The following is a 26,988-nucleotide window of genomic DNA, read 5'->3' as shown; positions in this document are numbered from 1 at the left end:
TAAACCTGGGATTATGATCTTCGGTGTGTTTAAAGCCATGGCTTGTCTTAATTCGATTGCACTCATTAATTAAGTCTGTCATGCTGTCATTTTGAATTTTTCTGAAAAATAAGTTTTTTGGAAACCTAGGCTGTTGATCAAATCATCATCAAATTTGGGGTGCATCATCTAGAAGGGATTGTGACCAAAAGTTACTAAAAGTCAGATGCTATGGCCACTATCATCCAATGAATTTGATGACAAAGCCACTGAACAGGATGTGTGGCCATATCTCAACAAAACTTTGATTGGATAAAATTGATTTGGTGACTGGACTTGGGGCCCAATTCTGAGGAATAAGAACAAAAATAGTGTCATTCCACCACTAGGTGGTGTTGCAATAAGTAAACATGCCTTGTGGCTAATAACTGTTGAATGGATTGACTTAGGGGGGCGGCATGGTGGTGCAGTGGTCAGCACTGTTGCCTCACACCTCTGGGACCCGGGTTCGAGTCTCCACCTGGGTTACGTGTGTGTGGAGTTTGCATGTTCTCCCCATGTCGTCGTGGGGTTTCCTCCAGGTACTCCGGTTTCCTCCCACAGTCCAAATACATGCTGAGCCTAATTGGACTTGCTAAATTGCCCGTAGGTGTGCGTGTGAGCGTGAATGGTGTGTGAGCGTGAATGGTGTGTGAGTGTGCCCTGCTATGGGCTGGCCCCCCATCCTGGGTTGTTCCCTGCCTCGTGCCCGTTGCTTCCAGGATATCCCCCGTGACCCAGTGGGATAAGCGGTTAAGAAAATGAATGGATGGATAGTCTTAGTACCCAGCCTCATAAGTGAAACCTGAGGAACTTTTGACTTGCAAAGCGATTTGTCCATCACATTCAAATGATTTTGATGGTGATGCCGCCAATCACTGTGTGTTAACATATCTCAGCAATTCTTTGGTCGTTTGAGGCCAAACTTGGTATTTTTACTTGGGGCCACACCTTTGGGGAGTGCATCAAATTCTGTGTCATTTAACCACTGGGGTGGGACACGTTTCATTGACCTACAATGTTTTTTCTAATACATTTTGATGTATTGGTCTTTCAAAAGTGGTTGCTATGACTGGGGATTGTCGGGATTTGTCAGTGTTTTTTGTAGCCTTTTGATCACCTTCATATCTATTCATAGACATCGTTTTTAAATGTGCAACAACATGGATTATTTGTGACTGTGAAAGTCATGACAGCCAGCTGATCGGCAGATTTATTTGCAAAGCCTTCACTACATAATGTTCATACCTCAGTTCTTTTCATCTTTCCCAGCTAATGGCCTTCAGATTCTACCAGTAGTACAGAAGTACAGAGCAGCACTTGGTCACACTTTAAAGTGCAGTTCAGTCTTTAAAAAATCAACTAGCTAAAGTGTGATTTTGATGATGTTACCACATGTTATGTAAGGGAAAAAAATGCAAACAAGTGACACTACAAATGTATAAATGCAAAATGTTATGTGCTCAGAACCAGGCTTGTTTAAAAAACTGATTTTAAACATGAATTTCCCAAGTTACCCAAAATGAATTAATAACAAATGTCACTTGGTGGGAAAAATTGTGTTTTACTGAATTGTAACAGAGGTAGTGAAGAGTATGAAAAGCACTTCAACTGTACATGGAAAGCAGAACACCACAAACATACAATTCACACACTGTTATCAGAGCTTCATTTTCTCTGAAGTAGAGCTTATGACATTTGGAGACAATTAACAGCTACACAACAAAGACAAATGACCCATACGAGTATAACAGCATAGAAATGGTATTCCTAAGTAAAGTCCAACTTCACAATTAAGCTGCATCTGTACTGATAAAACGGACAAACTTTATTACTTCAATGATGCATTGTTCAGCTTTATGTGCTCTTCTTGACAAAAAAGAATGTCCTTTATTTTACTGTGGGAGAAATAAACACAGTAGTATGATACATATATTTAAAGAAAATGACACAAACAAAAACATCAGTCCAGTTCCTGAAAATCTGACTTAGAAAAATACACCCCACAATTATGATTACATTTTTTTATATACAGTATATAATGCTATATATCAGGGTTCCCCAATTCCAGTCCTGGAGAACCAGTTTGCAAGGACCTGTCAAATACACCTACTAAACCTGGCAGTTGGCTGGTGAGCTGAATAAGGTGTTTGAGTATTAAAATCTGGGTGCAGACTAGGCCTGCAGGACTGGAACTGGGGAATCATGGGGAATTGAAAGTTACCATCACCAAAAATAACTTTTATTTTAAAGTTTCATAATGAAATTAATTTGCTCATCAGGATGTTCTGTTTGGCAAAGTATTCCAGTACTTGGGTTTTAAATTATCCATCGTAAATCTTTGTCACCAGATGCACAGTAATCATCCCGCTAAAGCAGAACTACACTGTCATCGTATTAAAGAGGTGAGTCTGCACACAGCATCGGTTACTTCAGCATCCACAGTGTCATTCTCCCAAGTTACTATACAGCAATTAACAATCACTGACAGCCGCTAGTAATTAAATGCCTAATAACCATCATGTAGTGATTGAAAGTGATTCAGTCTCAGCCATGGCAAATGTAATCTTATGCATAGCTATTTAACAACAATAGTATTCCCAGATTGAGGTGAGTACGAGGACAATATTTTCATAGCTATTTCCTAGCATGGAGTATGGCGTAAGAGGCAAGTTTATGCATGCAGACAATTGCATATTTCAACTGATATGGGAATGCCACTTTGGGGCCAATGACAGTCTGACCTCAGTAAAATTCCAGAAGATATTTTTCAGCCTGGATACTTCTCTCCCGTGTAGTAGTTCTCCGCTTAACAGCAACAAGAACTTAACATACATGATGGTACATGAATGTGATCTGCTGATTTCAGATCTGTAAGCATAAATTACCTTTGTTGTATTCCCTGGCCTTCAGGCTAATTGGAGTTGCTAAATTGCCCGTAGGAGTGCATGTGTGCGTGAATGGTGTGTGAGTGTGCCCTGTGATGGGCTGGCCCCCCATCCTGGGTTGTTCCCTGCCTCGTGCCCATTGATTCCGGGATAGGCTCCGGACCCCCCGCGACCCAGTAGGATAAGTGGTTTAGAAAATGGATGGATGGATGGTATTCCCTGGCCTTCAGGGAATACTTTTGGTTTTAGCACTGTTCCCCTGTCGCTGCAGATACTTTGGCATGCAAGCCAATAACTCAAAAACCGTTCGACAAATCCTTTTCAATCTTTGTACAGGTATTGGTGAGGAACTAGAACTGATTTAATTTTGAAACAGTCCCTAAATGGAAGCAGCGCCACATAGTGATAATGAAAAAAGCAGCAGTTTTGATGCTTGACCCTGCTAAGACCATAATTCAATAACCGTTTGATGGATCTTTTTCAGTCTTTGCAGAGGCATTATAGGGGGCTGGAATGGAACTGATAAAATTTTGAAACAGCTCGCCAGGAAATTGAAGTAGCAGTGATAGTAAGAAAAGAGGGCAGCTTTTACACTTGATCCCATTAAGATGGTAACTTGAACGGTTTTTGACAGGTCCATTGCAGAGGGTATTTATGGGTGCTGTAATGAAACTGAGTAAATTGCCCACTGGAGGGCGGACCCATGTAACTCTAGTGCTCAGCCAGGGCCCTATGGGTAGAGGCCGACCACGAGGCCTGACCCCAGGGCAGGACCCTGTTAACCCTAATCCAGGCAAAGTTACAGGGTCCTCTCTGTTTCTCTTCATAGGGGTCTTTGCAGACATCCAGACATGAGCTTGTTTTGCTCAGTGAGTAACACCATGGCCCCACAATTACAGAGCTGTGAGTTCAGTTCTGACCCTGACAAAAAATCAGTATAATGTTGCAAGTTTTCTGTGTTCACTAGATTCCATCAACAGACTGTGTGAACTGTGACTGTGTGTATACTACTCTGGGTACCTTGGGTCCTGTTGTAAGCTCCCAGCACAGCAGTTCCCTGTACTGGAGAAGCAGTAATGGAATATGAATGGGAATCTACAGTAGATGTACTGTTTACAGTGAAATGTAGTTCAGAAAAAGAGAGAATGTCAACCTTGAGAGGATCACTTACCTCAGCAGTGACATTCATGTCTCTCGTGCCTCTTCCTATCATGTCAGTAGATGGATTGGGAGAGCATGGGGGTCATGTAGTCGCTGGAATGGGGTCTGTGGCACTCCTGATATTTTTGTAAGACGGTGAAGGGCTCCTGGTGCTCCTTATTTTGCTGTGTGGCTGCTAGACATGGACGTTATCCAGTGACCAGAAATGAAGACTGGACTCCTTTGGTACTGTGTCTCTTCGGAGAATCCTTGGGTACCACTGGTTTGACTTCACACTCACACCATTCACTCTCACACACACCCCTACGGGCAATTTAGCAACTCCAGTTAGCCTCAGCATGTTTTTGGACTGTGGGGGGAAACCCCACGACGACATGGGGAGAACATGCAAACTCTACACACATGTGACCCAGGCGGAGACTCGAACCCAGGTCCCAGAGGTGTGAGGCAACAGTGCTAACCAGTGCACCTGTCAGAGTTCGCTGGTTAAAGCGGGTAGTGCGCACAGGCTGACAAACGGACAGGAAGCAGGCAAGCGGGCGGAGTACGGGGAAAACGGGGATTTATTCGGGATCGGGACGGAGCAGACAGCACTAAGACTAACTAACATCAATGACGGACCAGAAACTAAGGCAAGTCATGGACTGAAATAGACGAGACTGGGCGAAAATAAGTGGACACAGCTGGGCAAGATCAGGGAAGCACACGTGGGTAATCAGGGGGCGTGGCACACACGAGGATCGTACGAGCCGGGCATGACAGCACCACCATGCCGCCCCTGAAGTAGTACACTCTTACTTAATTTATTAATTAACCAGAAAGTATTAGTTATATACTGATCCCACGTTCGTTCATTCTTAATCATAACAGTTACTGTATTTGTTCATCATTTGTACTTGAGTAGTTACTGAGTTATTACTGAGTAATGTATATTTGAACAATATAAAATATAATAATATATGTGCTATAAATCAACAAACCATTGTCCTTTCCTTTTATCCACTGTAGGGCTGCAGGAAGCAGCATACAGAGGAAATGCCTTGGGCGGGATGGTAGCCCGGATCAGGGCTCACATACTGGCTCACGTGTGGGCAATGAAGAAGTAGCACTTCACGTGTACGGGAGAAAAACAGCAGCCAGAGGAATCCTATGCAATCTCAGTGAGAATAAACTCCCCAGACCCAGGACTGGGGCAGGAATTGCAGGATTCTCCTCTAGCATTTATTTTGGCATACTGTATTTATTGCTATTATCCTTGGTACATGTTTATATTTGCCAATAATTGAAATTGAAATAAACATGATTATTATTCATCCATCCTCGTACCACATATCCTGGAGACGAGGGCCTGGAGCTTATCCCAAGTAACATAGGACACAATGGTATACTTTTGGATGGGATGCCAGTCCATTGCAGGGAATGCACTCACTCACACACTGTGGGCAATTTAGAGATGACAGTCTATTATTATTAGGATATGTTAGGTTGAAGAAACTGTTATTAATCATTTGTTATCATTTCTGTATAATCAGGAATGAGTGTAAATATGTATATACATTTTTTTGTTTTCCTCTAGCCTCGTACTTTAGATTATATTAATAATAGCATTCCCACCTTAGCAAAACCAGAACTTTCTCTTCTTGCTCTCACCTCCCTATTTTGCGAGACCCCTGCGCCTCCCACTGACTATAAATAAAGGAGCCAAGGGGAACCACCCTTTGTAGCACATTCTGCTGAGAGTGTGGGTACCCTTGCGCAAGTAAAACTTTAAAGTGTGTTGTCTCGTAATTCATAGTGTGTGCAGAGTTGGGGTGGAAAGCCTGACGCTTTCTCCAACATATAATTTGGAGCCTGCCGGCAGCCACTCGGAGACGGGTGCAAGAAAGACCTGAGACGTGAATTCGTCATCAGGCCGGTGGTTAGAACTGCGCTCGACGTCTGGTGATGCCTGACGGACCTCGGTGACGGAACACAAGCACACGGGATAGGTGAGACAACAAGGTTATTCAGCGAAATAACCGGGTCAATTGACGTGGGTTAGGCTTAGCCGTAATTAAGCGGGTTAGGCTTAGCCGTAATTAAGCGGGTTAGGCTTAGCCGTAATTAAGCGGGTTAGGCTTAGCCGTAATTAAGCGAAGTATGAACGTACATGTACTGTCTGAATGACTGGATTAAGACTATTATAGAAGCTTAGAGTTGCTTTGGTCAGTCCATTTCTTATTTTGCCTGGTGGGAAAGAAGTACTGGTGATTGAGGGACCAAGGACGGGTTTCATCCCTGAAAACCGATACCGCTGCGCGAACAGCGTGCAGTAGAAGGCCGTATTGGTGTCCTCCCACATATCTCGTACCAGTGAATTTCCACCCAGGACCTGTGTAGTGCGGAGAAAGAAAAAAAAATGGGAAAGAATCAGAGTAAGAAGATTGAATTAGAGGGAGATGAGAAGTTCATGGAAGGATATAAACCAGGTTCAGGACAAATAAGTAATCGGAGGTGGAGGAAAAAACATGGATTTGAAGGGAAACTCCACACTCCAGATATCTTAAAATTACAAGGAAATTTAAAACTAGAAATGTTACGAACCTTGAAGAAAGGAAAATTGGAGAAAAGGAAAAAAGAATATAAGTATTCAGATAATTGGTTGGAACAAAGTAAGTTAAGAGATATACGTAGAAAGCAGAAAAAGGATGATAGAAAGGATAAATTAACTGCAGCCGCTCTAGTCACTTTAGATGATGAGACGGTGGCCAAAATAAAACATAGAGAAAATAGACCACCAACACCACCACTATTGCCTGCCCCCATGCAACCCGTAGATAGAAGGGAAATAAAACAACCATCAGCTACGGGCACAATACCAAAGAAGCCATCAGCTCTTCCTTCTTCCCCCATTATAACTAGGAGTAGAGATCCTACGTTATACCCTGTGCGCGATCTAGCTACTGCTAAGGTTCGATGGCATCCGCGAAATGAAGGCATTGATATTGATAGTGAAGAGGAAGAAATAGAATTACAATGCCCCCTAGTGGAGGTGGCAAACCCTAATAGAGAGCCAGATGGAGGACCTGAAACAATGTTAGTCTATAGACCATGGACAGCTGAAGATAGAACGGCAGCATTAAAGGGAATACCTCCTGTTGATGAAGGGGTACCAGAATTTTGGACAGCAATATTGGAACTACAGAGCAGTTTCCACCTGAATGGTAGAGAAATGTTCCAATGTTTAAGACAGCTGTTCAATCATAAATGGGGAAGAGTAGCAGGAGACTTTACTGGTCATGGACCAGACAATCAACCACTTGCACATAATTCACAAGCTCTGCAACAGAGTATGCAGCAATTACATGGAAGGATAGAGACAGTGTTTATGAGACGAGCAGATTATGGCAGAATTGCACAATGCAAGCAAAAGGATGGAGAAGAGCCAGAGGATTTTATGGACAGGATGCGAGTGGTGTTTAGAGGGAATTCAGGAATTCCTCATAATGAGGAAAATGGAGGAGTTTATCAGCAACAGTTAAAACGTGCGTTCATCACAGGGCTAAAACCTGAACTGAAGATACACATAGATAAACATTGGGTACATCAGAATACTGGTTCAGTACAGCAAGCCCTAGAATATGCCCAACACGCCCATACAGCACAAAAACAGAAATCAGACGCAGTGTTTGCTGCTAATGATACTGTTGCAATAATACATATGAATCCTCCAGGGAGGGGAGGGTTCAGAGGAAGGTCACGAGGCCAAGGAAGGGGGAGAGGTGCTTTTAGGAGCAATCAGCGAAATTTATTACAGCAAGATAACACTTGCTGGACATGCGGAAAACTTGGGCACTTAGCTAGGCAATGTAGAACCAAGTTTATAAACAACCCAAATTCCACAGAGAATCAATGACAATTAGCCTGTGAACTATCAAAAGAGCCAGATAAGCTGCAAAAACAGGATGAGACAGAAGAGATAGATTTGCAAGCAGTTTGCCAACTGCTAGCACTAAAACAACTTGAAGAACTACCAAAACGAAGGCTTATTATAAATGGGAAAATATATGAGTGCCTATGTGATACCGGAGCCTGTAGAACAGTGTTAACCACTAGCCCTCCAAGGGTCACCTTTTCTTCGTCCTCCATAAATATACGAACTGCAGGAGGCCAAGCTGAAAGTCATCAATTGACAAATCCAGTTAGCATAAAAGATGAGGAAACAGAGTTAGAATGTCACGCCCAAGTGCTAATAAGCCCTTCATGTCCAGTCAATCTGTTAGGAAGGGATCTTATGATACAAATGGGTATTAGTGTGATTGCAACACCCACTGGCATGAAGGCTATAGTACAAAAGCAAACTTTCGTGATACATGGCATGTCAGCTCCACAGTATTATTGGTCCCTAGATCTGGGGGGGACAGCACAGACACGTGAAATATTGAGAAAAACTAGAGAAAAGCAGTCCCCTAAACAAACCCAGTTCATGCCTGGCGATGCCTTACACGTCACTATGTGGTACAAAGGCACCCCAGGACCAGATTATGCCTATGACAAAACGTTTCATGCCCTTCAAGACACTTGTATCACCTTACAACATATATATGTTAACTCCACTACTGGCTTTTCTGCTGCTTCAGTCATCTTATCTAATAAACAACAGGCTGTGTTCAGAGGGGGAACACCACACGTATCTCTATCAAAACCACCTCAGATGCAGTGGAGGGACGTAGAGATGTTCTTACGAGATTCCATGCACAGTTTCAATGATTACCAACCCGTACCTGGCTCCTTTTGGAGCTATGACAAAAAACACAATGTGTGGCGGTTTCCTTTGGGATGGAGAGTTCAAACCACTCTCACCACACACTTGCAGGACCCAACCTGACAAATTTTTCCAACCCTGGAGGAGGGATCATGTCCAGATCTAGATCGCCTCCCGGAAGGGTTGTGGTCGTCCTCCCCCGCTGATGTAGGACTGGTAAAGGGGTTTCCACCTTACAAAGTAATCGTGAAATCAGAACACCGTCCGGTAGTTAGACAATACCCGTTAAAACCTGAAGTAGAGAAAGGTATAGCCCCTGTAGTGCAGGATATGTTGGCATCAGGAATATTGCGAGAGGCTCCTGAGGCCACTTGCAATACTCCTATCTTCCCCGTCCAGAAGGGACATACAGGGAAATGGCGCATGGTGCAGGATTTAAGACCAGTAAATGAAATAGTACAACATGCTGCACCAGATGTGCCTAATCCACACCTTTTGTTAAATTCCTTGTCCCCTGACAAGAAGTATTTTTCAGTAGTGGATCTGAGTAATGCTTTTTTCTCAGTACCACTACATCCTGATTCACAACACTTATTTGGTTTCACTTATAAAGGACATAAATACACATACACTAGACTCCCTCAAGGGTTTTCAGAAAGTCCACATGTATATACAATGGCACTACGGTATTCAATGAGTTCCTGTAAAGTACCGTCCCATAGTCAAGTGCTATTGTATGTAGATGATATATTAATTGCTTCAGATACAAAACAGCATTGCAAAGAAGCCACACTGTTAGTGTTACAGCATTTGTATGATACAGGACATAAAGCATCAAAACAAAAATTACAGTATTGCAGAGAGGAAGTTATATATCTTGGACATAAACTCTCCCAACAAGGTCGATCGTTATTAGAAACTAGAAAACAGGGAATACAAGAGGCACCAAAGCCAAAGACTAAACAGCAAATGATGTCCTTCTTAGGACTTTGCAATTATTGCAGGGAATGGCTACCTGATTATTCTGCACTCGTTCAACCTTTACAAACCCTGATTTATGGGAAGGACATGGCACTGAAAGATAAAATTCAGTGGACAAAAGGAGAATTGGCATTCACAAACTTAAAAATGATGTTACAAACTAATGTGACACTTGCTCTGCCAGATTATCAACAACCATTTACCCTATGTGTTGATGCAAATCAAGGGTATATGAAGGCAGTATTAACACAGCCATTCGGCGCAAAAGAGAGGCCATTAGCGTTCTATTCTAAACGATTAGATGCAGTGGCAGCTGGTTTTCCGCAGTGTTTGCAGGCATGTGCAGCTGCTGCAGAAGCAGTGAAATTATCAGCAGAATTAGTGTTGTGTCACCCACTCACTTTGAAGGTGCCACATTCAGTTTCTTTAGTTTTACTGCAGACGCCACTGCCATTCCTCACACATGTTAGACATCTGACCCTAGTCTCACTCCTGCTTTCACAGTCAAACATTACTATACAGCGATGTGGTCCTCTCAACCCTAGCACCCTTCTTCCGACAGCGGAAGATGGAGAGCCACATTCGTGCAAAGCAGTTGTGGAAGAACAAACCAAACCAAGAGCAGATATTTTACAGACCCCAATACCAGATTCAACAGTTGTTTTTGTAGATGGATCAGCATCAAAAAATGACATGGGGAAGAACAAGGTCGGATATGCTGTAGTTACATCTACTGAAGTGTTAGAGGCCAATGCACTCCCCCCTGCTTGTTCAGCACAAGCGGCTGAACTCTATGCTGTAATTAGGGCATGCGAGCTCTTCAAAAACAAGCCACTTACAATATACACTGATAGCCAATATGTGTTTGGAGCTGTTCATCACCATGCAAGAGTGTGGAAAAATAGAGGATTCAAGACATCGCAAGGAACATCTTTAACTCATACGAACTTATTACTCAGGTTGTTAGATGTTGTGCAATTACCAAATTGCCTTGCGATATGCAAATGTAAGGCACACCAAACTGATGCTTCCGCAATAGCTAAAGGAATCAGTTTTGCGGACATGACGGCAAAAAGTGCTGCACAAAAACAACCTGCCTTAAATGTTACAGATGTCTTGTTGATAGATAGTGATGTACTATGTGATGCACAGACTCATGCACCTAAAACAGAAATACAGAGCTGGATTAAGAGAGGAGCAATACAGCAAGGGAAAACTTATTATATGAATGACAAGCCCATCCTACCAAAAAATTTATACAAGACAGCTGCCTTAGTGAGCCATGGAAACACCCATGTCTCAACAGGAGGGATGGTACATATTATTCAACAATACTTTTATACTATAAATTTTTCTGATTATGCAAAACAATTTTGTCGAGCGTGCTTAATTTGCTGTAAACACAATGCACAAGGCAACATAAGGCCAAAACGTGGCCAGTTTCCCGCAGCTGAGTATCCATTTCAAATTGTACATATGGATTTCATTGAATTATCTTGGTCACAAGGGAAGAAGTACTGTCTAGTCATTATAGACACCTTTTCTAAGTGGGTAGAAATATACCCTGTAAAACACTGTGATGCAATGACCGTTGTAAAATGTTTGGTAGGCCATTATTTCCCTACCTATGGCATACCTCATATTATAAGATCGGGCAATGGGACTCATTTTGTGAATCAAACCATGTCCCTTTGCTCACAAGCACTCGGGTTTACGATAAAAAATCATTGCGCTTATCACCCCCAGAGCGCAGGCTTAGTGGAAAGGACCAACGGCACCATTAAAACAAGACTCAGAAAGACAGTGGAAGAGACAAAAAGACCGTGGCCAGAATGTTTGTCTCTAGTAAAATTATGGATGAGAATAACTCCCACTCCTGCAGGATTGACACCATTTGAAATAGTGTATGGTAGACCGTTTCCCTTAGCAACCGAAATGAGTGATATAGGAAAAGCAGACAGAGAAAATACGTTAGCCGATTGGATGCGTAAGCTATTATCATCGCAACAAAAACATAATCCCAGTAGTCTGCCAGTAAATTCTGTTTCTGTTCAACAGGATAATCTGCAGCCAGGAGATTGGATCCTGGTCAAGGTCCTGTTGCGAAAGGATTGGAGCACGCCTCGGTGGGTCGGACCTTATCAAGTCCTCCTCACAACACCAACAGCGGTGAAGATAGCAGAGCGACCTTCCTGGATACATAAGAGTCACTGTAAGCCCATCAAGCCCGTATCAGAGACCTCTGTACCTTCGGAGTAGCAGTGGAAGTCCGCTACAAAGGCGCAGCAATCAATAGGATACTGACGTCTCAACCCGGTGAAGAAAACAGCTGATCTGCACTCCATTTAGAATGGCTCTGATTGGGTGGGGATGTGGTAAGGTAACTCTCGGTGTAATTCTCTTTATGGGAATTGTTGGTCTGCTTCTGCACTCACCAGAGCAGGTGTTTCGCCCACCTAGATGGACACATGACGGCTCCCACCTGAGACCTATCTCCACAAATGAGACCCATCCTTTCCCATCCTTACAAAATTACTGGTATCGTTATGTTTATGATTCAGCAAAGAAAGACAATTTAACTAACTGTTATGTCTGTACACATATGTCCCTGGATCCCCATGCCAGTCCCTCATGGTTGGACTGGTTTCTTACTGGGTCCTGGTGGCAGTTACTGCTAAAGTTCTCACTCCCCATTCTTGTTACATTATTATTTGTATGTTGTTTCATTTGTATTATACCCTGCCTCCGTTCCATGATACAACATACTTTTAGTTCTGTTTTTCTGCTATACACTGCAGAAGAACAAATGGATTTACTAACCTTGTCTAGCCCTCTTAATAATAATGATGATGTGATCTGAATGACGGTTGTGCTGAAAGTGTTTTTGCAATTTGTACAATACTGATGCTTCTGATCATACTGTCATGATAAAGAGGAGGGACTGTTAGGTTGAAGAAACTGTTATTAATCATTTGTTATCATTTCTGTATAATCAGCAATGAGTGTAAATATGTATATACATTATTTTGTTTTTCTTTACCTTCATAATTTAGATTATATTAGTTTACACGTATCCTGAGCACGTGTTTAAATAGTTGTCCACCTGAGGAAAACCAGAACTTCTTCTTACTCTCACAGTCCTTTCTTTGTTCTCACTCCAAGACCCCTGCCCCCCATTGACTATAAATAAAGGTGCCAAGGGGAACCACCCTTTGTAACACATTCCTTTGTAGCCTAGCATGCAGAGAGTGTGGTTACCCTTGTGCAAGTAAAACTCTAAGTGTGTTGTCTCGTAATTAATGGTGTGTACAGAGTTGGAGTGGAAAGCCTGTCGCTTTCTCCAACATATACTGTATTGTAGTTTTGTCCTGTGTGCAGAGTTGGGGTGGAAAGCCTGACGCTTTCTCCAGCAGTCAGTTTAACAGTTGTCCCCCGACTTCCTGGGATAAGAAGGCCATCGACCCCGGGGTGGGTGCGAATGGCGCACGCCAGTGGCTCTATATAGAGCGCGTAGAGGAGGGGGGAGAGGGGACATCCCTGCCTCACTCCACTCCGCTGGGGCACCAAATCACTCAGGAAGCCATTGATAACAACATGGCTCCCAACTTCGTTATACAAAGTGAGTAACCACCCCAGGTAATTGGGCCCGAAGCCAAACTTACCCAATACTTTGAACAGGAAGCGGTGATCTACCCGGTCGAAGGCTTTCTCCTGGTCCAAGCTGACCAGCAGGAGAGGGAGGTTCCTATCCTCTACCCAGGCGATGGCGTCGCAGATGAGGTGGAGATTCCACGTCGCCGATCGACCCGGTACTCCACACGTCTGGTCGCTGTGAACCAGATGAGCCATGGCCTTCTTCAGGCGTTCGGTAAGGGTCTTTGCGATGAGCTTTGTGTCTACACAAAGCATGGTCAGGGGCCTCCAGTTGCCAAGGTCGGCCCGATCGCCCTTCTTGTGCAACAAAGAGAGGACCCCCGACCTCATGCTCCTAGTGAGCAAACCCCGGCGCTGAACGTCCTCTACAACCTGCAGTAATTCCGGCCCGAGGACATCCCAAAAGGTGGAATAAACTTCCACCGGGAGCCCATCAAGGCCAGGTACCTTGCGGCGGTTCATCTTGCCAAGCACTGCGGTCAGCTCGGCCAAGGTGATGGGGGCTTCTAAGCCGTCCCAGATGTCACTGGGAAGACAAGGTGAGATGTTATCTAGGAAGCGCTCCCCAGCAACCGGGTCCGTGTCCCTAACATTAAAAAGGTTAAGATAAAACAATTTAGCAACCTCCAGCATGTCTGATGTATCCATGACTATATTGCCATTTGAGGCACGGAGAGAGCTAAAGCTCTTCTCCTCCCGGGCTTCCCTGGCTCTGTGGAAAAAAAAGAATTGCACTTTTCATTATTTTCCACATCAAATATTTTGTCGCGGAGCATTTGGGCCGAGGCAGCCTGTTCATGCAGGCGCCTCAGCTCACCCTTTATGTCAAGCAGCCGCTCGTGGTTGATGGTGCCCCCGTTGTTGTGAGCGGCGTATTCATCCCGCAACCTTCTCTCCAGCTGCAGAATGGAGAACTTCTTCTCCATCCTGCGCTGCTTGCTGTACTGCATGGAGAAGGTTCGGATGCTGTCCTTCACACTCTCCCACCATTCGGCCACGGAGGGGAAGGTAGGCTTGTCCTTCTGCCACTCGGAGAAGTGATCAAAAAAAAGGTGTCTAAAATCTCTCTCCTCCAGGATCTGCAGGTTCATTTTCCAATAGCCGCCCCCATATACAAGGGCGTCTATGGAGACAGTGGCCTCCACTGCCAGATGGTCAGTGGGCCACTGTGGGGAGAGGGACACCTTTTTAAAAGCAACGGGGGGTGAAGCTAAAATGTAGTCGATGCGGCTGCTGGCTCCGCGACTATTATGCCAGGTGAAGCCCGGCATGCTGGGGTTGCATGTTTTAAAACCGTCCACAAGTTTAAAGGAACGAATAAAATGGCCTGAGCTGGCATCCTGTCTACCCTCCAACGAGATGTTAAAGTCCCCTCCTAAAATCAAGCGTCGATCTGTGACACAGAACGGGGACAACTCTTCAAAGAGAGTTATACGGGACGAGGCCTCCACCGGAGCGTAGACACATATGGCCCGGAGGCGCTGTCCCCTCCATGTGGCGTCCACTCCCAAAACCCTGCCCTGAAGGACGGTAAACGCACTTACTTCTTCAAAGGCGCGGTCGCCAAAAAGGATCCCGACGCCTGAGGAGTGGACGCCACCTACGCTCCAGTAGGATCTACCCCTCTTCCACTGTCGTGAAAAGAGAGCCTCGTCCCGCTGGTAACGGAGGTGGACTTCCTGCAGAAAACAAATGCTGAAGGGAGAAGATGCCAGCTGGTTAAAAGCAGATGTACGTTTTAAAACGTTCCTCAAACCCCTTACATTCAAGGTGACAATATTAAAATTGGCCATAGAATGTTAAAATAATAAAATACAATTAAAAACAACAAACTAAAATAATAAAAGCCAGCCATTAAAAACAATACTGTCCTACTGCCCCCCCTCCTCAGTCAACCTCAAAAGGTCCCCCAATTTCAGCCCCCCCAGGTACTCCTGTTCATTAGCAGTGTCCTGTTGACCGCTGTACTCCTGGGGGGTGCGGGGGACTGTCCCAAGTCCCACACCAGACGGGGGGCTTCTAACATCAGGGAGGGGGGAATACTGTCGGCAGCCGGAGGGCTGGATGCGTCGGGTTGCGCCTCCCTTCTGCTCTTCTTCCTCCCCCGGGGGGATGCACCGCTCTTCTTTCGCCTGCTGCTGACGCCTGGAGCCAGGGCGAGCTGCTCCACCTTGTTCGGAGACCCCTCCTGCATTGGTGTCGAACTCGAAGGGGCCTCCTCCACCTCGACCAGGGCTTCTCCTCCTGCCCCCGTCGCCGGCTGTTCCTGCCCAGTCGTGGGGGCTAGAGCTCCCCCACCATTCTCCGTGCCGACTGCTCTGTTACCCGACAGAGCGTCGGCATATGTAGTCTTTTTCTGTGGGCAGGAACGAGCCAGATGGTCCTCGCCGTTGCAGTGTATGCAGCGACGGGGGCCCTTGCAGTCCCTGGCCATGTGCCCCGACTCCAGGCAGTTGCGGCAGCGCAGGTTAGCGCATCCCTCCAGGGTGTGTCCAAAGCTGTGGCACTGCCGGCAGAAGGGAGGCTGTCCAGAATAAAAAAGGTATGCCTTATTTCCCTGTAGGTTAAAATAGGCTGGGGGGTGGCTAAAACCGCCTGCCCCATTAGCGTCCGGGCGCAGGCGGGCCTGGAACTGGCGTCGGCCAGTCCAGATCCCCAGCTCATCCCGGATGTCCCTGTGGCCAGGAAGGAGGTCCACATACTTTTTTTTAAAAACAAGCAGACGGACTCGGCGGAACCATGCGGGTTAAAACAGTGGACAGTAATAACCCGCTTGTCGGGCCACCACAGAGGCTCGATGGTATACCGTCTAAGGAGAGGGTGCTGGGCCCCCTCCTTGCTCCGCTCCAGGACCTTGCTGCAGCTGTCATCGGTGGACAAGGTGACCTCAAAGAATTCGAAGGGGCCATTCCGCGGTACGCAAAGAACATCTTCCATACGAAGGCCCAGTGCTTCGAAGGCCACCTCCCGGATGAAGGCCAGCCGGTCGGGGAAGGTGCCCACCTCCCCCTCAGCCCTCCAGCAGAACCGGGTGGTATTCCGCAGGCCACCGCCTGCTACCAGCCACGGCCCGCTGAAGGGCTTCCTCGATGGTCCGCCGGCCGTTGCCATCCGGGAAGGTCCACCGACGTCGCCGCTGGAGCAGAGTCCTTCCGCCGCCGTGGTCTCGACGTCCGCCGTCCGCCAATCCGGGATGAGTCGAGCAGAGCTAAACTATAAAACCAGCTAAAAATAAAAACACCAGTTCGCCCAGCAGGGCGGCGGACAAGCCACCAGCCACTGCGGGATCCCCAGCCTACTAAAAACAGAAATAAAAGCAGGGATAAAAGGCTAAAAAGGAAGGCACGGGTCGCCCCGTGGCAGCGGCGGTCAAGCCACCTGCTGGTCACGCCTTAGGTTAACCGTGCCTTCCTCTAAAAAACCCGACGCAGTCCGTGAAAACCGGTAAAAAGTCAGTAAAATCCACTTGATTTTAGCCAAAAGGCCGAGAAGCGATACCCGCAGACTGCACCCCGCCGATTTTTAAATAATATTATGCTTGTACTACTTACATTAACACAAAATCACAATCTAAAAGGCTGAAACACCATGCAAATCAATGCCAACCCAGTACAATAAGAATTTTATTTATCAAGCATTTAACAAATAGAACTACCTGCAGAACTATTACCCTTAACACAGGCAAAAGAGCAATTCCACCAGCAAATACAATTATACACCATTAAAATCTAATTACATGGCCAATAAAACAATTAAAATGTTACCTTACATGCATGCCAATAAAAAGTTAAGACAAAAAGAAAAAGTTCAAAAAGGAACATACCCACAGACTTCCAAACTCTGCACAAGGGTCGGGCTAAAACAGCATCATACACTTTCCTAAAACACATAAAATCAGTAACCTTAGGAATAAAATAGGTCAATCAGAAAATAAACAGCACAACAGATAAAATAAAATGTTAATAATGTTAATATTGATGAATATGTGCCAACAGTGATCAACCAAAAAAGTGCTCAGTAAATTCTGTACATGCCATTAAATACAATCCAAACCAAATAAAACACAAGCACAGAAAAAGAAAGCAAACTTACATAAAACCCGAGGTGTCCTTTGTGTGCTTCAGGAAAGCACATCATGTCAACCCTGTAGGATGGATTGTCACCACCTAGACGTACTGGGGCAGCCTAGGATCAAGGCAGTTAGATGGATGTCAGCTTACCTCTGGGGGTAGGTCGTTTAGGTGGATGGCAGCTTATTTCTGTGATCAGGGTGTTTGGGCAAATGTCAGCTTGCCTCTGAGATCAGAGTGTTTAGGTGGAAGCGAGGTTACCTCAGGGGTCAGGGGGCTGGGTCAAAGGCAGCCTACCTCTGGGGTTAGGGCATTTGGGTGGATGTGAGCTTACCTGAGGCGCCTGCGTGTTTGGGTGGACAGCAGCTTGTCTGAGATCAGAGCATTTGGGTGGATGGCAGCCTACCTCTGGGGTTAGGACATTTGCGTGACTGAGCTTACCTGAGGGGTCTGCGTGTTTGGGTAGACCGCAGCTTGCCTCTGCGATCAGGGTGTTTGGGTACATGTCAGCTTAGCTCTGGGGTCACAGTGTTCGGTTGGATGTGAGCCTTCCTGTGGAGTCAGGGCGTTTGGGTGAACATCAGCTTACCTCTGGGGTCACAGCGTTTGTGTGTAGGGCAGCTTACTACAGCTAACTCTCAATTAGTTTAACTGAATTTATCCTAAAAAATAATATTTATCTCTATACCTGACACACAAAATACCGTGACTTATATATAATGTGGCATGTTGTAAATGCAACCAGTAATCAGAAGACATGTGAAGACACACAGAAGTGTGACATGTGCTGCACACCAGGGCAATTTCAGAATCCCAAATCAGATCTGTAGTTAACACCAAGCTATGGTAAACCAAGTGGCAACTATATACATGTATGGAAATCACACAACCCGAAAAACATATTAATACACAGGTATGTCTGACTCACTATCAAAAACGATGTAAACTTCTGTAGTAGTTAATAGATTAACAGACACAAAAAACCCAGAGGTACACCAACGAAAACACAGTGCAATGCTAGTATCCAACTAGCAAGAACTAGCTAACCAGCTAAAAAGTCGCAATTAACTTCTAAATTATCGAAACCCAGCTACATCGATAAGTACAAAAATTACCACGGAACATACATGTATTAGTTTAATAAAGTTTAAGCAGAAATTATCTAAATAAATCCGGCTTTAGTTTTGTTTGCCGGAGCTCGAACGCCGGACATGTCTTACTAAAAGGGCGCGAACTTCGGCCGGTTTGTGGCAAAGTAACCATGACAACCGCCTGCCGCTGGCGCCACACAACGTCGTTGACCGCAGTCAGACTCTCGCGTGTTTATGTCTGACCGACTCGCGTCGCCATAATGAGATTTAGTCGTACTTACGTTAAAAAAAAGCTCTTACCAACCTCATTTCACTGTATCCTATGCACAGCAATTTATTTAGCTTTCAACAAACTTAATTTTACAGAACAGAATTTCTGTATTGCCTCATTATATATATATATATATATATATATATATATATATATATATATTATTCATTAATTTTCTCTAGTCAACGCACTGAATTACGACGGCCAATATTATGTATTATTTTGACAATAATATAAGTAGATTATTCTTTTACTATATGTAAATTCCTTAATTATATTCCATTGCTACTTTACAAAAGCCTTCAGGAAGTTTGGTGTTTTCATGACAACTAACCAAGTGTCTAACCAGTGTTTACCTGAATAATACAGAAAATTAAATGACACTTGTTAAACTCACCTGGACGTACCTTTTACAGTCGTTTAAACCGTCATGAGCAATGCTGAAATCACTGTTGCAAACAGTTCAGCGCGTAACATTGTCATTATTTTTCATCCTTATTAAACAAGGGCACGTTTTTGTGTAGTCTGTGGTGAAATGCATTTTATATTTTCGTTTTTTGAGACACTCTCCCTCCGCCGTGACGCTCCATGGAACCAATACCTTCGGTTCTCTGGGAGTTAAATAAAAGCCCGCCCACACTGAAATATGATTGGCTTATATGGCTAAGTAAACCAATCAGGATGCTGTCTGTCTAGCACTGGCTACATGAAGAGTCACACATATAGGGATCCACACATACGCACGTTCTCTCTTTCTCTCTATCCCTCTCTCTCTCGCTCATTCCTAGCTCATTTACTTGCTCATTCGTGTGTGCTACTGTCTCGCGTGCATGCTCTTGTTTGCTTGCTCTAGTTTCCAGGATATAAATTTTTTTAATTTAGGGGCATCAGGGAGCCGCTGTCAATATGCGGGAGACTTGGGATGTCTGGATAACTGCTTATTTGTACTATCATGATAACTGATCATTTCCAGGGAGCCGTAAATGTTTACACATATTTATTATTTTATAATATTTCATGTATATTTTCAACTTATTCACACCTTATTGTACCATGCGTCCATGCATACTTTACTGTAAAATCAGACAGATAAACGTTTAGAAAAATAATCGATTCTACAACTTAACTTGCAGCTGTCCAATTACACATCCATATTTTATTGCTGCAGATAACTGAGGTAGGTGTGGTATATAACACTGAAGGTTAGACGTATAGTACAATAACATATGTACAACATGTGGTCATTTCAGTCAGACAAACGTTTAAAGTGGAAAACGAGCTTTATATTTTACCGGCAATTTCCATAGCACGTCTTAGTCGAAGCACTACACTGCCATCTATTGAACAAGTAGGGTTACTGAATCGTGAAATGTTTTTTTAGGACCATTAAAAGAGGATTATCAGTATGAAGGTTTATCAATAAAAATAATTTATTAAAATAAATATTACAGGACTCTCCCTGAAAATAAGGTGTTCTTAGCTTCCAAAGCCAAGGACACATTCTAGTGATTTTCCAGGAGACTGAACCTAACTAACCTGGGGCCTTATGAAAAACAATCAATCAGCTCATGTTGAAGCTCACAAGGTGTGGAGAACAAGAAAGACAAGTAAGGGAGAAAGGCAAGGTGCAGAGCATACACAAGCAATGTAGCGGCACATCAGTTATAGTGTATGATTAAAAATACATCATTTCTCACAGTATCAATAGTGGCCCATTGCTCCTACTGTAGCCTCACACCTCCAGGGTTGTGGGTTCAATCTGCACCCCTGCTGTAATAAACAGTGAAATTATCACAGTAACACTGTTTATCAGTAAAATAGTACAATACTGTAGAAAGTAGGGCAATATTTATGAGAACCTTGCCGATAAAATGCTGCAATGCACTGTAATTCAGTACGTAAACTGCAAATAAATAAACTGTAGAATTTACTCAAATTAAATGATGTAATAATTTGCACTCGCTTTTTTGGGTTGAATTTAGTATACGCAATTCTAGGAAATATTTTAAATAAATCAAGTTAAAGTCTGGGGTGGCATGGTGGTGCAGGAGTTTAGAATGGCATCACCGGTTCATCAGGTGTGGAGTTTGCATGTTCTCCCCATGTCATTGGCACTGTTGCCTCGCACCTCTGGGACCCGGGTTCGAGTCTCTGCCTGGGTCACATGTGTGTGGAGTTTGCATGTTCTCCCCATGTCGTCGTGGGGTTTCCTCCGGGTACTCTGGTTTCCCCCCACAGTCCAAAAACATGCTGAGGCTAATTGGAGTTGCTAAATTGCCCGTAGGAGTGCATGTTTGAGTGACTGGTGTGTGAGTGTGCCCTGCGATGGGCTGGCCCCCCATCCTGGGTTGCTCCCTGCCTCATGCCCATTGCTTCTGGGATAGGCTGCGGACCCCCCGCAACCCAGTAGGATAAGCGGTTTGGAAAATCGATGGATGGATGGATGGATGTTATTCCAAACAATAAGTAAAAAAAACACTTACCGTGTCAATTCTAGGGAAATTAGTTTCAGTAGTTTTGTGGTTGAGGTGACACTTCATCCAGTCCAGACGGTGGATAATTGCTAGGCAAAACATCAGGTCAGCAGGATCACCGCTTCGTTTCACAAGTAACATTTTCCGGGCTCTAACATACCGGTCTCGCACTTGTTGCCACTTGTTTTTACAAATTTCCAAATTAAAATTCAGGATGCTTGAAATCTCTTGCCATCTATTATTACATGTTATTTTGATGAGGATAATTGCGGACCTGCTCAATCAACAGGTCCTCAAACGTGGATATCTTGACTGTTGAGTGCAGATCTCGCAACACTGCCCCCTATAAATTACGCAGGTATTGCATCTTCGTATACGTTCCGTAAATTTTTGAGTATGTGCACAAAAACCGACGCAAAGAACGCAGGATACGGACCGCGGCTGTACGTACGTACATAAGTGTGTAATGAAAAGCAAGTATTTTTCTGCCTTTAGTTTAACATGTAGCCCTACCTCTCGGCTCTGCTTCAAGTGGGCTCTGCCTGCAAGATTTCTGACAGAGGGGATAATCCAGATCTGGCAGGTTAAGAATAATATTGTGAAGTTGTTTACCAATCTCTACCTCAGTGCCCTCTCTAAGATGCCAAATAGTCTATCTGCTGGGGAAACCTCTGAATGCTTAGGTTCACCCATCCCTACTGCAGGCACAAGCAGACTGATGGGATGTGCCAGAGATGTGGTCAGAGCATGGCTGCATAGTAATGATACTGTCACTGCCACTGGAGATGTGGATGCAGTCCTTAGTGTCCTGAAGCAGCATTCTTATTTGACTGTGCATTCTGGGATGCCTCCAGCAGATTTTTGTTCAACCAAGTCAGATGCTAGGGAGGATCCTCTGGACTATTGGTTTAGGCTGAATAAGGCAGCAGATGATGCCAAAGGGTTTATTACATGAGATGTTAGGGCACTGCCATGTCTATTAGAAATTGCTCTGTAGGAATATCTTATTAATGCTTTTACATTTATCTGATGCTTTGATCCCTGCGATGGGCTGGCCCCCCATCCTGGGTTGTTCCCTGCCTCGTGCCCATTGCATCCGGGATAGGCTCCGGACCCCCCGCGACCCAGTAGGATAAGTGGTTTGGAAAACGGATGGATGGATGGATGCAACAAATACCAGTTACCATGTTCAGAAGGTCAAGTGCACTCACCCTACCCTTTGTTGGCATTAAGTGGATAACATTTGCTGGGTGATACTGTATGACCGGGGGAGGCGTTTGATGATGGATGTATTATGTGACATTATAATGTTCTGGGCATCTACTTTGATAATGCTTGGGTAATAGTACCATGTTTTGTTATTTAATATAAATACTTGACTGAACCAGCTTATGTATTTGGTCTTTAAGAAGTTTTTACTGTTGTCTGGTGTGCTGTCGTATAACCTGTCTGACAGAAAGCTGTTTCTCCTCTCAGCACTAGGCGAATGGAAAAAGCCGTGAGCTGGGCTGATGACGAGTACTGGGCAGCCTGGGATAAATGGGATGAGGTGATCGAATGGGGAGATGAAGGATCTTCACCTAAAACACCTTCCTCCAACCAGGCTGGCACCAGTAATGGAGACATGGATGCTGGGGCGGTGAAGGAATATTATCAGAATAAAAAGAAAAAGTCAGACTTTAATCAGAAGTCAGAATTCAAACATATGTATTTCAGACCTTTTTTCTTCTGAGTTGGAGTCAGTCTGATATTAATTGAAACCACAAACTATGTAACACTATGTAAATGATTCTCACTGACTGAGCAACATTGAAATAATTGCTATAATCATGTTACAGTTTACTATGAAATGTTTCTGTGCAACAGGTCAGCAAAAGAAATGGGTGTGCAGAGGCCTAACAGTGAGGATATGTAAATACCACCATCCTCAGCCTCAGCAAGTGGTCCATCAATGTCAAGCGGATGACAGTGAACAACAAACCCCACTTCTGCCAACCATAGTTACCCCATCAGTTTGGAGGGAATCAGTGGCTGAGGGGATGAGGAGATCCACTGGGCGGGAGGACCCATTCTCTGTGGCTGAGTACGAGATCCACCACTGGTCCGGAGTGAGATACTGGTCACGAGAGGCAAAGAAGACACCTGTAAATGAAAAATCCATTCTGGACCTTTGTAATGCCCTGCAGTCATTTACTCTCTCTTGGGGGGAAGGCTGACAGGATGTCCAACACCCAGAACCATATTTAAACCTTTAAAATTATAAAATAAGTTCAGTCTGATATTGTGTCAGCCAAATGGTGTCATCAATGTGCATCATAAATATAACACCTAGCTGATGGTGGACCTAAATTTTCCAAATAAACCAGGAATCATATGAATCATGTCAGTGCACTTTGTACTGAATTGCTTTGGTATAGTGATGTATGCAGGGTTTCATCTATTCCCTTACATAGTCATGTGTGACGTATTGCTGTAATGCAAATGTTTTTTTTTTTTTAAACTCCCCATTCATTTGTGTTCCTGCCACTCTATAGCTAAGTACAAACATTAAATGATAAAGGCATAGCGGAAACTCAATGAGCGCATTTGACCGAGATCCATGGATGGATGTCATCTTCTCCTGAACTGTGAGTGATAATGTCTCGGCCCCAAGATGCATTTTACCACAGATCCATTCATGTCACTTTTGCAGGCTTGCTTATAATTTTCTGAGCTTCCATTGTGAGTCAAGTGTCCTGGTCATAAGCTCAGGTCTGCCGGTTGCCCCACTGGCCAAATTCCCACGGCCCTGACTTTCTGAGCTGGATATCGTGGTTTTAAGTCCCATCTGGGGTGATTCTTTTTTTACTTTTCCCAGCTGCCTTCTGCTTTGTGATATAATAAATATTGCAATAAGTTTCATCTTCATTTTCAATTAATCAAACTGTATGAAAACTATATTTGCAGCAATTACAGCTTTGCAGTCCTTCGCCATTAGAGCTGTCCGTTTATGACAATATTAGGGGAAATTTCAATCCTGCTATTCCCAGAGGTGGGACTGGCTTGGTATTTTCTCTGACCTCATGGTGAAGCTGGTCTCACATGAGCTTGATAGGCTGGAGATGTGATGATTCTGTAGGCCAGTCAAGCAGGACAGTTCTCTGGATTCCTCATCTTTCACCAGTGTGCTTTGAATCAGCCTTGCTGCTTGATAGAAGTGCTGACCACAGGGAGTGGCATGAGTTGTAAAACAGAGCGGTAACCTTGCTGGTTCATTGCACCTTGTACTCTGTGTAAATCACCCACCTTACCAGCACCAAAGCAGTCCCATACCGTTTTACTCCCTCTGCCATGCTAGACAGAAGCATGGCAGCTATTCTTTGAAGTTGTGCTTCTAAGGCCAGCATACAAGTTGTATTTTCCCTGTTGCAAAAAACACTGGTAGAGATGGCACAACGAGGCACTGAAGGTTTGAGCCTTTTTAACCATTGTATTGAAAACTGGTTCACTACGCGAAGACAGTGCACATGGGTGACAATTCGTGGTGAAAGTACCACTCCTGATTATATATATATACATGTATGAATGCATTTGACTATGTGTGTGTGTGTGTGTGTGTGTGTGTGTGTGTGTGTGTGTGTGTGTGCGTGCAAACTGACAGACTGGGAAAATGAATTCAGAAGTTTTGTTTTGCTAAAAGTAAGTTCATTTTTAGAGAAAATTAGTCACAAACGAAAACAAAAGAAACTGATGGATTTTTCTCTCTTTCCTATCAAGTGAAACAATAATAAAAGCAGACTTAGTTATTGAATTTATATAAAGAATAACAAACTATCTGCCATTCTTTACGGTCACTTTTGCCAAGTTTAATGCCCTTTCTTGTCAATGACCATCATGATTGCTGGGATTGCTGCGAGAGAGTGGTGTTGAGCTGCAGCGATTGTTTTGGGATTGTTTGTGATTGTTTTTGGGGTGTTTGGAACGTATTTTCTGAGTGTTTGTGTGCTTTAATTGTTTAGTGGGTGGCTGTGTTATTTCTATTTATTGTTCTTATTTTGGTCGGCGTGAGTGCTTGTCTGTCCTGTCTGTTTATTAACAGCGCGATTGTTACGGGCAGTGAGCTGCGTTTTCTGTTCGCGTATAACTCCATAAAAAACACCGGCGGGGCGAAATAGCTAATAATATCTAACGTCGGTAACGTTACTCAGCGCCAGAAAAGGACAGTTGCTCCTGAGCTTTGCTCGGTCGCCAGTCGGGGCCGGGAGGACATTTTCTACTTTTTTCCCCGCTCCGGCAGTAGCCTGATGTGAGGGGGTTTTTGTGGTTTTTCGACCTCCCAAGAGCAATTTCGATTTCGTTTTGTTTTTAGTTCATACTTGGTTCAGGCAGAAGTTCTTTTGGTAAGTAGTAGTAAATTTATCGGATTTAAAATTTTAAATAAAAATAATAATTAAGTTCCGTTTCAACCCAAGTAACTTATTTTAGTGTACTCGGCACTTTATTGCATTTAACGGTACACTAATTAATCTTTAAAGTTAAATACGCTATATAAATTTACTGGGCTGGGAGTACGGGGTCATAGTGAGTTAGTTAATTATGGGGCCGGCTCAGTGTGGTGTTTGCAACATGTTTGCCCTTCTGGACGTTAGTGTCCAGTCGGACTTCATCTGCGAGCGATGTAAGCTAGTGGACTCGCTCATGGTCAAGGTTCACGACCTTGAGGAGCAACTGGCTCTCATCCAATGCAACAGTGAGTTAGAGGAGCAAGTTAATACGCCTTTTAGGGAGAAGGTGTGTACGCCACTAGCCGGGAGGGGGGAGAATGAAGAGCAGAGAGGTCGAGAGAGCTGGGTGACCGTAGGTCGTAGACGCAGGAAAGGGCGTACACACGTTGCAGAGGCGGCATCACCTGAGGTGACTGTGTCGAACAGGTTTCAGGTTCTTCCAGCTTTAGAGCCGGAACGGACTGGGGAGGCAGGTGGGCCCTTGGGCACTGAGGAGCCCCCTCCCCCCAGGAAGAGGGAGGTTGTGGTAGTGGGGGATTCCATTATTAGGGGAGTAGACAGTTATGTGTGCACGCGTGATAGAGGGTCCCGTACGGTGTCTTGCCTGCCTGGTGCCCAGGTAGGAGACCTTCCAGATCGTGTGGATAAGCTTTTGGCCCCAGCTGGGGTGGATCCAGTTGTCGTGGTGCATGTTGGCACCAACGACATAGGCAAGGGTAGAAGGGCTGTTCTGCAGGATAAATTTATAGAAGTCGCCAATAAGCTTAGAAGCAGAACGTCCACGGTGGTATTCTCTGAAATACTCCCCGTGCCACGTGCAAGTCAGGCTAAGTTAGCTGAGATAAGGAAATTAAATGCGTGGCTAAAAGGATGGTGTAGGAAAGAGGGGTTTAGGTTTATGGGGCATTGGAGGACCTTCTGGAACAGGTGGGACCTGTTCAAGCCGGATGGGTTGCACCTGAACCAGAGGGGAACCAGTGTATTGGGGAGGCGTATGTGTAGAGTAGTTGAGGAATGTTTAAACTAGGGACTGGGGGGGCAGGGAGGTTAGTTAACTATGTCAGTGGGGGGAAACGGAAAGCCCCAAATAATCATATTGTAAGTGGGCACCATAATAGGCCTACCCTTTGTTGTCTGTATTTAAACGCCAGA

At 44.4% G+C, this 26,988-nt stretch overlaps 2 protein-coding genes and 1 long non-coding RNA gene across 7 annotated transcripts in view; 2 read left to right on the top strand and 1 right to left on the bottom strand.

Annotated features, from left to right (window-relative positions):
- The window catches only part of LOC125722577 (G-protein coupled receptor family C group 5 member B-like), a 392,822-nt gene that overhangs the window by 192,439 nt on the left and 173,395 nt on the right, over positions 1-26,988 (top strand). The window lies entirely within an intron of this gene.
- Positions 1-26,988, top strand: part of LOC125722602 (cytohesin-2-like) — a 123,584-nt gene that overhangs the window by 88,484 nt on the left and 8,112 nt on the right. The gene's annotated exons all lie outside the window — the stretch shown is intronic.
- On the bottom strand, positions 17,287-19,444 carry LOC125722628 (uncharacterized). 3 transcript variants are annotated; one of them, XR_007386494.1, is made up of 4 exons: positions 19,276-19,444; positions 17,958-18,068; positions 17,539-17,631; positions 17,287-17,325 (listed from the first exon to the last, which is right to left on the bottom strand). It is a non-coding gene; the product is annotated as an uncharacterized LOC125722628 (long non-coding RNA). The 3 variants fall into 3 exon arrangements; XR_007386493.1 differs by having other exon boundaries at positions 19,286-19,444; XR_007386495.1 differs by lacking the exon at positions 19,276-19,444 and adding an exon at positions 18,644-18,751.

The sequence above is a fragment of the Brienomyrus brachyistius genome, unplaced genomic scaffold (assembly GCF_023856365.1).
Source record: "Brienomyrus brachyistius isolate T26 unplaced genomic scaffold, BBRACH_0.4 scaffold40, whole genome shotgun sequence".
Lineage (NCBI taxonomy): Eukaryota > Metazoa > Chordata > Actinopteri > Osteoglossiformes > Mormyridae > Brienomyrus > Brienomyrus brachyistius.
This window is presented reverse-complemented; position numbering and strand designations above follow the sequence as displayed.